Here is an 11,373-nt window from a genome sequence, read left to right on the forward strand (position 1 = left end):
TCCTGCAGAATCTCGACTTGATTTTTCTACTAACTCTTTCTACAGAAAATACTGTAACTCTGATAAAGGCCATGACTTTCAGCTCTCCGTCTCAGATGAATGAACCTTAGAAGTTTGAATTACTTGAGAAATAGTTGAGTGTTAATATTTTGTGCAAAAATATGATTTAGCAAACAGAACAAATTAGAAACCGAACTGTAATTTAATAAAGGGCATTTGCATTGATTTGGGCAGTGTTACTTGGCTACTGTTTAGAAAAGATAAAAATAATATATGCAAATTAGTTGTAACTGGAATGAAGGGCTTAACAAAGATAGGTTAAAGAATCCAATTTGGTTTTGGTGTTTGGAAGGTAAAACAATTTTTCAAGAGAGATTATAACACTGGAGACTTGGTGTGAATTTTTTCTTTTCGTCTCCAAAGTAATTTAGAATTATGGAAAATGAAATTTGATAGGAAATATACTGTATACCTTGCCCTGATATTACTTAATGATCAATAAAATTATTAAATAAAGAATATTTAAAATATAATTGTGATGGCTTTTATGCAGACTTTTCAAAATCTTCTATGAAATTCTATATCAAAAATTTAATATTAATTATTCCTATAGATTATCATATTAAATTAAAAGAGAAATTTCTGATTTTGCTCCATCTTAATATTCTAATTCAAATAAAAATTTAATTTGCTTCCTAATGCATATTTAATACATTTCTAACATTAAAATATATATACATAATGCATTTTGCTTGTTAGTGCAGCATAATGGAAGACATTAAATATCTAAATGATACTTATATAGAATCCACTGACTGGCAGTATTTCCCAGTAAATGTTAGCTTTTATAATCTTCATACTAATTTTGTCCTGAAAAAATGGTGCTTACACATATAACTTACTTAATATTGTTTAGCCTCAATTTCTTTGTCAATAAAATGAAAAGACTGGTATCATGATCCTCGATGAACTTTAGGCTGTAAAATTAATTTGTAAAAGTGACAGTTTTTTACTTTTTGCAAAATAGTGCACAAACCGACTTTGTTCTGAATATGAGGACAAAGAAAGGGTTACTTTTATATGTCCCATTCCAAGTCTCCATTAAAATTGTGCGAATATTGAAGAATTAGCTGCAGGCACATGTTTGAGAGGGACCCATTATATAAATATATTATCCCATGATGAAGCAAAATCATCAGGGGGAAAAACACTGTAGGACTATTTTCTACAAATAATTCACAAAGACAAAGGTCTATGAAAAGTTCATTTACCAAAGAAAAATATTCATTTGCAGCAAGTTTAGCCAAATTACTTTTTACCTCCCCATTTGGTTCACTTACCTTTACAATTTCTAAACACCCAATATAAACCTATGTAATATGCCCTATCTTCCACTGTCCAACCAGATAAAAGTTTCCTTGGTTTTAAGACCAAATTAATACAGGAATCACCCTCTTCCAACACAACATTTTAATTTACTGGATATCATAAGGTGTCTAGAGCTACACTTTTGGTTCACATAACTATCTCCTCTCCAAGAGAATAATATTTTAGAACATGTGAAAACTTCTATCTTATACCTCTCCTTGGCCTTGTAATTGACCTAGCACATAATAGGAGCTCAAAAGTTAATGAAAAAAAGTAAGAGAGAAAAAGTATAGAGAAATATATAAGACTCTACTTAGGAGGAATATTACAAAACTATCATAATAAAAACAAATGAGGTAAATCTATTTTCCATAATTTTGGACACATAGCAACTCTTATCTCCTAATCATTAGTTATCTGAAATTATTTTCATATTTTTCAAAATCTAATTCTTTTATTCATTTAGTTGTTTGTTTTGATATTAAACAGCAACCTCAACCTTATTGTCATGTTCCTCAGGACTGAAGAATAGGCCCTCGGTGCTCAACGTTCTCCAGTAATATCCTTCTCTTTTCCTCAGAACACCTTGCCTTATTACTGAATATGGCCAAAGGGATTCGTGCCAACGAAGAAGACCTAGTACTAACTGATTATGCATGTCTCTCCTAGAGACCATCAAGATTAACTCCCTCATACCTTATATCTCTATTATTCCAGTTCCCGTAAGAAATTCAAAATTTGAACCACTCTCATCTCCATAGTTTTATACACAGCTAAATTTGGTCCAATGTCAAATTCCATAGAGTTAACAAATCTTCCATTATCCCTCTGAAATTTGTCAGCAGCAAAATTTCCTATATCTTCAATGTACTTTTTTTATGTTCCTGTCACTTTATTTCTCTACCCAGAACTGATTGTCATTTAACATTAGTGTGTCCTGTGCAATGTTTATAAGTGATTAGTTGTTGTTTTTCTGTGTCTCTCATACTTCATAAATAATAGAGTACGGAGATAGAATAAGAGTCCTACTAACTCCTATTGACATTTCAGTGTTGCTTTCTCTTCATTCTTAACCTAGTAGATGGAACCAAGCTATTCTACCCAATAGCCCCATTGTTTCAGCCAGCTACCATTGCTCTTATTGGATATTTTAAGACTTAGATTACATTTCCTTCCCAACCATTTATCCTGCATCATTATTAAAATATCCACTTTCTATATAGATGATTCCATTCATTTCTTAATTTCTTATGTCTGAGATGTCCTGTCCCTTCAATGTCTTATCTTTCAATCCAACTAGTGAGTGATCCATTCCCATGTTCAAACACTAAGAGATCTTGATATCAGCAAGATCTTAAAATTTAAGTTTCAAGAATCTGACATTCCGAATACCACATATTAACTTTCCAACTCGCTCACTATAGAATTTCCATTTAGCAAATTTGAATTGTACCAGGACCTCAGATCCACTGTCTTTACAATCAATGTCCTTTCCCTCTCCTACTTCTCGCTTCTCTTCACCTCTACACCCCCACCACACTCATTTTCTTACTTCCCTCGCTAACCACCATTCTCACATAAACATATAAGCCGCTATCTTATCTTCTTGCTCTCTGTTAAACATTCTGGGCAAAATGCAATGATGATTAAATTTTATATTCCCACAATTCTTTATCTGTTGCCAAGTAATTGGTTAATCCTGGTAAAAAAATACACAACTATGCTGACTTTAAATTCACTAGACAATCTTAGGTGGAATAGCAATGCTGATTGCCAATCACTTTACGTTTCCTTAGTCATTACACCCTCCTGCACTCCAATATGTCGTACATTTTACGCTCTACTAAATCTTGAGTACCCTTCCCTAGCACACACAATCTGCTGCTTTCTTGTTTCTCAATGTGCTAAGGAAATAGATGAGATCAGAAAAGAATGTTACATCCAAACCACTGGATATTATTCCTTTTCATCTTCACAGGTCAAAGTGTAGGCTTAGTCTTCAGACTTTGTCTCTGCTCTATCTATAACCACTTCCCAGTTGACATTATCTGTACTGAAATCTTTAAACAGCATCTATATGGTGATGACTATAAAATTCATATCTCCAGGTTTGACCATATATCCAACTACCTACAAAACACTTCCTTAGATATCTGATAAATTTAACATGTTAAAGATAACTTTTTCTTTCCTTCCATATCTGTTGTGCCCCACCTGTACTCCAATCTCTCCATCTTAATTATTTTGTTTCATTCATCCAGTTCTCAGGCCCCAAATCACAAAATTATTCTTTAACTTTTCTCACATCCATGATTAGTCCATTAGGGAACTCTATTGCCTTTTTTGAAAATATGAAGATTCTGACCATTCCTTATCCCAAAAACTATCCTCTGGATAATATCATCTTCAATACCCTGACTTTCTACTGTCTCCTATTCATATAGAAAACAGAGTAATCTTTTAAGTGTGTATGTGCTCAAATCATTCTAACATTATCACCTCAGAATAAAATCTAGCATCTTTACCATGATTCAGATATTGATATCTGAGCTTTCTTTATCTTCTGACTCACCCAGTCACTCACTTTGTTCTTACTACTCTGGCTTTTTTTTTTTTTTTTTCCAATTCCTGGGAAAAGTTAATCTGGTGCCTACTTCAAATATCACTCAGAGACCTCAAATAGCTGTTTCTTTTTGTGGCATGCTCTTGCCCTAGATATATACTTGACACTAACCCTCAGTTATCTGCTTGTAGATACTTTACCTCCTCGGAAATAGTAGGAGATTATGTCAAAAAAAAATTCAGGTGTGGAGCAATTGACTGAGTTTCACAATCTTTAGATCACACACACACACACACACACACACACACACACACACACACAGTTTAAATTGCATGTAAATCTCAAAGAAATTTTATCAAACATATTAATTCAATGGTTGTTATTTAATTTTCTTCAGAACAGTTTTCCAAACTTCCCACAATCATTGGGAAAGAAATTATAAGTACTCATTAACACAAAACCACACTTAACCTTTTTTTATTTTGGAGAGATGATTAACTATGTCTATAAAGTGGGTAAAATGCCAATAATATCTCTAAAGGAAGGGAAAAAAGATATTCAGAGCATTTTGTCAGAATATTACTCAGAATAATACTGTTGTCAAGCAACTGAGCAGAGTTGTATTTACAGAATTATTTGGAAGAGTTTTTCTTGTCTAATTTCAAAGGATTTAAATAATGATTCTACATATCTCTTAGAAAATGTCTCCAATAGTCTAATAAAGCATCTTGGCACAGAATAGTTTTCCAATAAGACCTCTTAAATTTTCTTTCACTCTATTTTCACTAGTTTATGCATAATCCTTACTCATTAATGCATCAACACATTTTATCTCTATCAATAAACATTCAATATTTAAATTTTGATGACCTTTAGCATCTCTGCTAAAATTCCCATATCCACATCTTTCTTTTATAATTAGAACGTACATTTCAGTGAATTGTAATTGCTTGTTTGTTTCAGACTTTATCTTTTCCAGAGGTCATTTTCCTTTATATAAAAGGCAAGAACAAGTAAAAAATATAAGTAAAGTTTTTTTAAATATACATAATACTTTCATTCATGAATAATAGCTACTGGTTGGAATGTTACTGTTTAATATATTTGAAACCTGGCAAGTATTTAACTATCTCAGGGAACAATATAATTATTTCATTTGTTCAAAAAATTTTATAGTGCTTAGTTTAATATAAACCATTACAACTGGAAATTTTATTTTTCTTATAAAAGAAAAAGGGAATGTGAATTTATTATGATTATGTTTCTGATGGCTCAATTTTAACATAAAGAGAAACATCAGCTGAAAGCTCTTATGAAAGAATATCAAGAGAAAGAAATCTATTGATGAGGAAGAGTTAAATGTAGCCCATTTTGATAGTGGCTATTTAACTATTCATCTCAAGAGATCTCAATTAACTTTTCTAGAATGATAAAACAGATATTTCAGGATTTTCCAGTCCTTTCAATTGATTCAAATGACAGATGATATTATTACGCAGAGCATTTGGCTATTTGTTAGGCCAAGTATGTTAATAATGATGATGATGATGATGAATATTAGGAGCCTTTTGAAATGGAAAGAATATCTGACCTAATATGTCAGTATCTACCATTAATTTATAGTTGCTCCTGATATATTTGTGTTTTATTAAATTGAGGGTAGTAGAGGGAAGTTAGGTATTTAGTTAGAGTACTTTTTTTATTTGATATAAAAAGCAACTCCCAAATCTCAGTGGCTTAACAGTATATATATTTTTTCTTAGTTATTCAAGCTATTGAGAAATTCAGTTTGGCAGATATCCTCCAATTATTAACCTAGAGATCTATTCTCTATCCAACTTTTGAGACTGTCACATTAAAGAGCTGGTTAAAGAAACACTTAAAGATAGAGCAAGGTGTTTTTTAGGGACCAGATCAAGAGATAATGCACAACGATCACAACCACATAACATTGAACAGAACCTAGTTATAGAGCTCCAACCTAAATGCAAGTGAGGCTGTGAAAATAGTTCATTCCATGTGCTTGAAAAGAAGAAATGGGATAAATAATTGATCCCGAATTTTTCAAAGGACAGGGAAATGGGGAATGCTATTCTTATTACCATTCATTTAAACTTTCATGTCTAATACTTGTAAACAGATAAATCCCAAGGTATTTCATTTGGAAAAGAAAATTTCTATATAGCTATCATAGTCTAAGTGAAGGCATGGGATAGTGAGCTGAATAAAATCACTTGGAACAAACACAGTCAAAGATTAGAAAATAACAAAATGGTTTTTATTTCCTAGTTCACATGCAATTTTTGGAACTATAAAGGAATGCTGAGCTCACTGAATATGTTTTTAGGTGAAGAACTGTACTATTGTTTCTAATTTATTTATATATCTCATTTTATGCCAATAAAATTCCAAACTATTTTGTTGGAAAGATGTTGGAAATATTAATTCAATTACAGAATCCTGCTAGGGTAGCGGCTAGAAGAATTTTAAGTGAATAGTTTCCTTTGTTGCAGGCAACAGAATAATGTTCATGTTTTCAGGATATATAACACAGTGATTAATAACTCAATCTATGGAACCAGATTATACGGGTTAAAGTTTCAGTTCCACCACTTACTTGTTGCGTTAGACAAGGTCCCAGCAGGAAATAGAAAAAGGGTTAATGCTAAAAATGTTAGTAGACAAATCTCTATGAATACTTTTTTTATGAGAGCAGTAAAAAACATTGTTAAAAGATGATTAAATGTTAAACCTGCCTTGAAAATCAGAGATTATGTATTATTCTTTAGATATTTATGTATTTATTTCCCTCAGAGCCATTTGCCTTTTGCTTACATTTTAGGGAGACTTTCGCCTCTCTTTCCAGAAGATTATTTGTTTTTACTGCATACCAAAGGTCTCTCTCCTGAGAGGACAGTGAGCCCATGTGCCAACCGCCATATATAAATTCTGAGTCTCACGATTTCAGGATTCATTTGCTGTGGCGTAACCCCACTGCAAGAACAGGAGAACATTTGGCTGTTTTCATGTCGGCCCATGGAAAACTGGAGGATGGGAATCTGAATCTAAGATAGTCTGTGAGTAATAAACAGTCTGATCCAGAGAGTTCGTGTGTCCTGCCAGGATTATTTATAAAGATATTGAGAATGTATAAGGACCGAGGGCATGGTTGACAACCACAGAAAACTAATCTTTGACCTCTAGAGGCAAAAAGAGAGAGTGGTCATTACAAAGCAGGAAGAGCAGTGGTTGACAATTAGGAGGGGATTAGAAAAGGAAATTATTATTTCTCCTTCACTCTGATCTTTCTCATGTTCCTCTTTTGATTAAATTCAAGTGGAAGACAGTCAACAAATGAGTCCAGTGATGCAGTTCATGAAGTTTAGCTTTCTGGCGACAGAACTCAATGGAGAATAGAGCATCGATCTTGAACAGCATGCGGAATAAAGCACCGCTTCTATCCTTAAAGATTGCATGCTTTATGTTCAAAACACACTTTTCTTGTAACAAATTTCCAACTATAAAGTATGGCTGAATTTCACTCTCTGAAATTCCCTGAATTGAACATTCTTCAGTTCTAAAAACTCATTCATATCCTGAGTACAATTGAACTATGATATCTATCTGTTAGCTTACCTTTCTTACTATTTTAAAATCATAGTCATTTTCAAAAAACGAAACGTCTTCAGAATAATTGTGCAATACCCAACCTAGAGTGATTCTCAGTGGTCACAACCTTGAATTAGAATGGAATCTGTGAATTGTTTCTAATGAATAAAAAACTAATGTTACTCACTTAATCAGGCTGCATTATTTATATAAGACTTAATATTTGCAGACTGTGGAGACTCTTTTGCTAGCTGTGAAGTGATATGTTGCCATATTTTGAAAGGGCCTGTGAGAGGACCGTATGACAAGGAACCATGGCTGGTCTCTAGGAGGTGACTCCAAGCCTATAACCAGCAAGAAAGTCCCCCTATAGCTGCAAGAGGATAAATGCTCCAACTATTTAAATGATATTGGGAGCAGGTTTTTGCTAATCAAGCCAACAGATAAGAACATAGCCTAGCCAACATCTTGGTTGAAGCCTTGTGAGGCTCTGAGCAGAGGACTCAGGTAAGCTGTGCCTGGACTCCTGACCTAAAGATACTGACAGATAATGAATATGTGCTAGTATAAGCCTGTAAGTGTATGATAATTTGTTACAGAAAATAGGAAACTAATATTTTTTGTAATACTATTTTAAAAAACTATTTTTTCAAAGATCTCAGCTTTTTTTATATGATCAATTTTCTTCATGCCATGTCTCCTATAATTCATGACTTTTGTCAGAAAATCTCAACATTAAGCAATATCATACTTTCAAGTTAACATATGCATTAGAAAGTTTCTTTTATAAAAATATAGAATGTGGATATAAAGTACAAAAATCACTCTATATTTCATATAGATTTGGAATTAAAAATAAAAAAAATATTTGCTTAAAAGCAGAAGGCTTTTCATATTGTTGATTTTCTGAAAGTGATTCCTTTTCTAATGTAGACACAACTCAAATGGATGAGAAAACACAGAAAAGTAATAAAAGTGTACACCGTTCATGCTCAGAAATTATGTATTGCCAAGCCCAAATGGAAGATTTAAGCTTATTCAAACTATTCTTTACTTATTATAGACCATGTAAATTTTTCGAGGGAGATTTTCATCAAGGAACAAAGATGCATTGTGTATCAATAAATAATATAATAATTATCAGGCTACATTGTTTATGTCTTTTATACTATGAGCTTAAAGTATGTATATATTCAGCAATCTTCCCCACCCCACGCCTGCCCCGGGAATAGCTAGACAATGATTGAAAGTACGAATTTACTGGTCACCCTTTAAATGTAATTGTATCGGAGCCGGCTCCCTACTCTCTTTCTAGGCTCTGGCTGCTGTTGTGACAGTCAGTGTTGGCCCTAATCTTATTGTTAATGTCAAAGACCGAGTGTGACAGCCTCAGACAAGATAGGCTCCAGTGAATGACAGAGTAATCAGTCTGGAAAAAAAAAAAGTGGCTCATCCATAAAGGATCAGACGCTGGAAAGTCACTATCAGCATGTTCACATGTTTGCTTCTTTTCTTATTCTGATGGCAGTTAGATCATTTAACATCATATCCTTACGTCAAAGATTATTTGAAATTCATGTTATTCTAACACTCTAAACCAAAAGGGATAAAAATGTTGTATATGTCAGTATTATCAATATATGAAATTCAAAATACCTGAGTGCATTCTGTGAAGATAATTTTAAAATATAGGATTTTACAAACAGCTCCAATGAATGTCCCTTTACTATCTTACACTCAATTTTCTAAAATGCAATACTGAACAGTTTCTGTTCAGGTTATAAAGGTGTGTAACTTTTTTTTATCTTTATGATTTCTATTCCATTTGGTAATAATGGTTTTTTAAGCAATTAAGTAAATTTATATTTGATGCTTCAAAGATAGATACACATTAGTCAAGGTAGGATGTTGTTCATGTCCAATAATTTTTAAGAACATGGAAAAAATCTAAGTAGTAATGTTTCATTTTTGTGAAATCCTTTATCATATATCTTTTAAAAGGTTAGCAATATTTAAATTCTTTATTAAAGAAAATGTATTATAAATGACATTAAAGTGTTAATATCATGTGTTTCTAAATTTCTTACATAATACTTTTTGAAAAGTGCACTGTACCTTATTTTAAGAAATTTCACTATATGTATATATAGTACAAATAATTCTGTAAAAAAACATTTTGTAATATTATAGCCTCACGTCAATTTACCTGAACAAGAAGAACCTGAATATTCCTCCAGTTATTAAAGAACAAACTAAAATCTTAGGTGGCAATATAAATTCACAATATCTTATTTTAGAATATATAGAGAAACATGTACTTTTTAATAAATTTATGATAGATTTCCAAAATGACTAAGGAGTGTATTCAGCATATAGCTAGTATATGACTAGGACAAAAATGAAACAAAACAAAACAAACAAGAAAATGACTATCATTTTTATTTTAAGAAAAGAGTTACAATTATTGTTTTTGATAATTTACATTTGATGTTCTATTAGTAATAAAATCCGAATTTTTAACAATAATTTAAATTCCCCATGATTAAATGATGAGTCAGTCAGTAGACTAATGTAATATGGTTTTATATTAAAATGTATTTTGATTTAATATTTTATATAAATTTTAATATTTATATAATTTTTGTTTCTCAAATTAACCATCTACCATAGAAATGTTATTATTAAGACTTGGAAATAAAAATGCAGATTATCTTTATATCCTATTTCACAGTTATTTGATAATTAACAACAAATCTTCCAGCCAATGGACCTATGACATTTAAGTTTTTCTTAATCTTGAAAGAGGCTGTATCATTAGAGGAGAAAACCCACATGTTAAATGATAAAATCAGTAAAAGTGAAATAAAGAAATCAATAGTTAAAGAAAAAATTGTAAAGATATTTTTTGTTGATGATAGCTGAGAAAGAAAACAATAGCTAGAAGTGGGTATAGCATCAGGGATAACTATTATATTAATTTTTTTTCCTTCAAGATGGGACGTACTAGGTAGAGCATGCTGCGTGTTGCTGAAAATGATTTATATAGGAGAGAGAAATTGATAATGTAAAAAATAAATAAATAAAACAAGAGCAATTGGAATTCCAACACTAATGAATTGATTTTTGTTTGAAAGGGACAGGATATATCTCCCATCTATGTGAAAGAAACTGGAAAAGAGAAGTACAGACATAGGCAGTTTATACATTGGTCCTCAGAAGCTGAGTGAATGTCCATTTATTCAATATCTTCTCTAAATTAAAAGATAAGTATGTCAGTTGAGATTGTGGGGAGGAGGAGAGTCTGTTAAGAAGTTTTTGGAGAAAAGAAAAAGATACAATAGTTAATCAAGAAAATGGAAAAGCTAAATAAGAATGAAAAATATATGTTAAGGTTCAGTATCCTGATTATAACATGAGAAATATCAGGCCTACTGTGTTATACTTCATATCAACATTTAATTCCCTAGTTCTGGGCAGACAAGATGTGAATGTTTGGGGCTTAACCTGGATTTGTTAACACTAAGGGAATATAATAAGGAAAGAAGTGAGATCAAGTGAGCAATTACAAAAATAGACCATAAAAATTTGAATATATAAGGAGATGATAAATATAATAATATTATAATAGTATTGCAAAAAATAATAATGGGGTTAATGTATTGGATGGATCAATATATCAAAGAATTACCAAAATGGATACAATTACAATACATGGACTAGTGATATAAGTGGTCCCTCTTGAGGGAGGATTTCTAAAATTAATATATTAATATTGGTGCAGTTTTTATAATATACAAAGTGTATACCATGGAAATGGGTATCTGCGGGAAGAG

The sequence above is a fragment of the Pteropus alecto genome, unplaced genomic scaffold (assembly GCF_000325575.1).
Source record: "Pteropus alecto unplaced genomic scaffold, ASM32557v1 scaffold72, whole genome shotgun sequence".
In the NCBI taxonomy this organism is placed as follows: domain Eukaryota; kingdom Metazoa; phylum Chordata; class Mammalia; order Chiroptera; family Pteropodidae; genus Pteropus; species Pteropus alecto.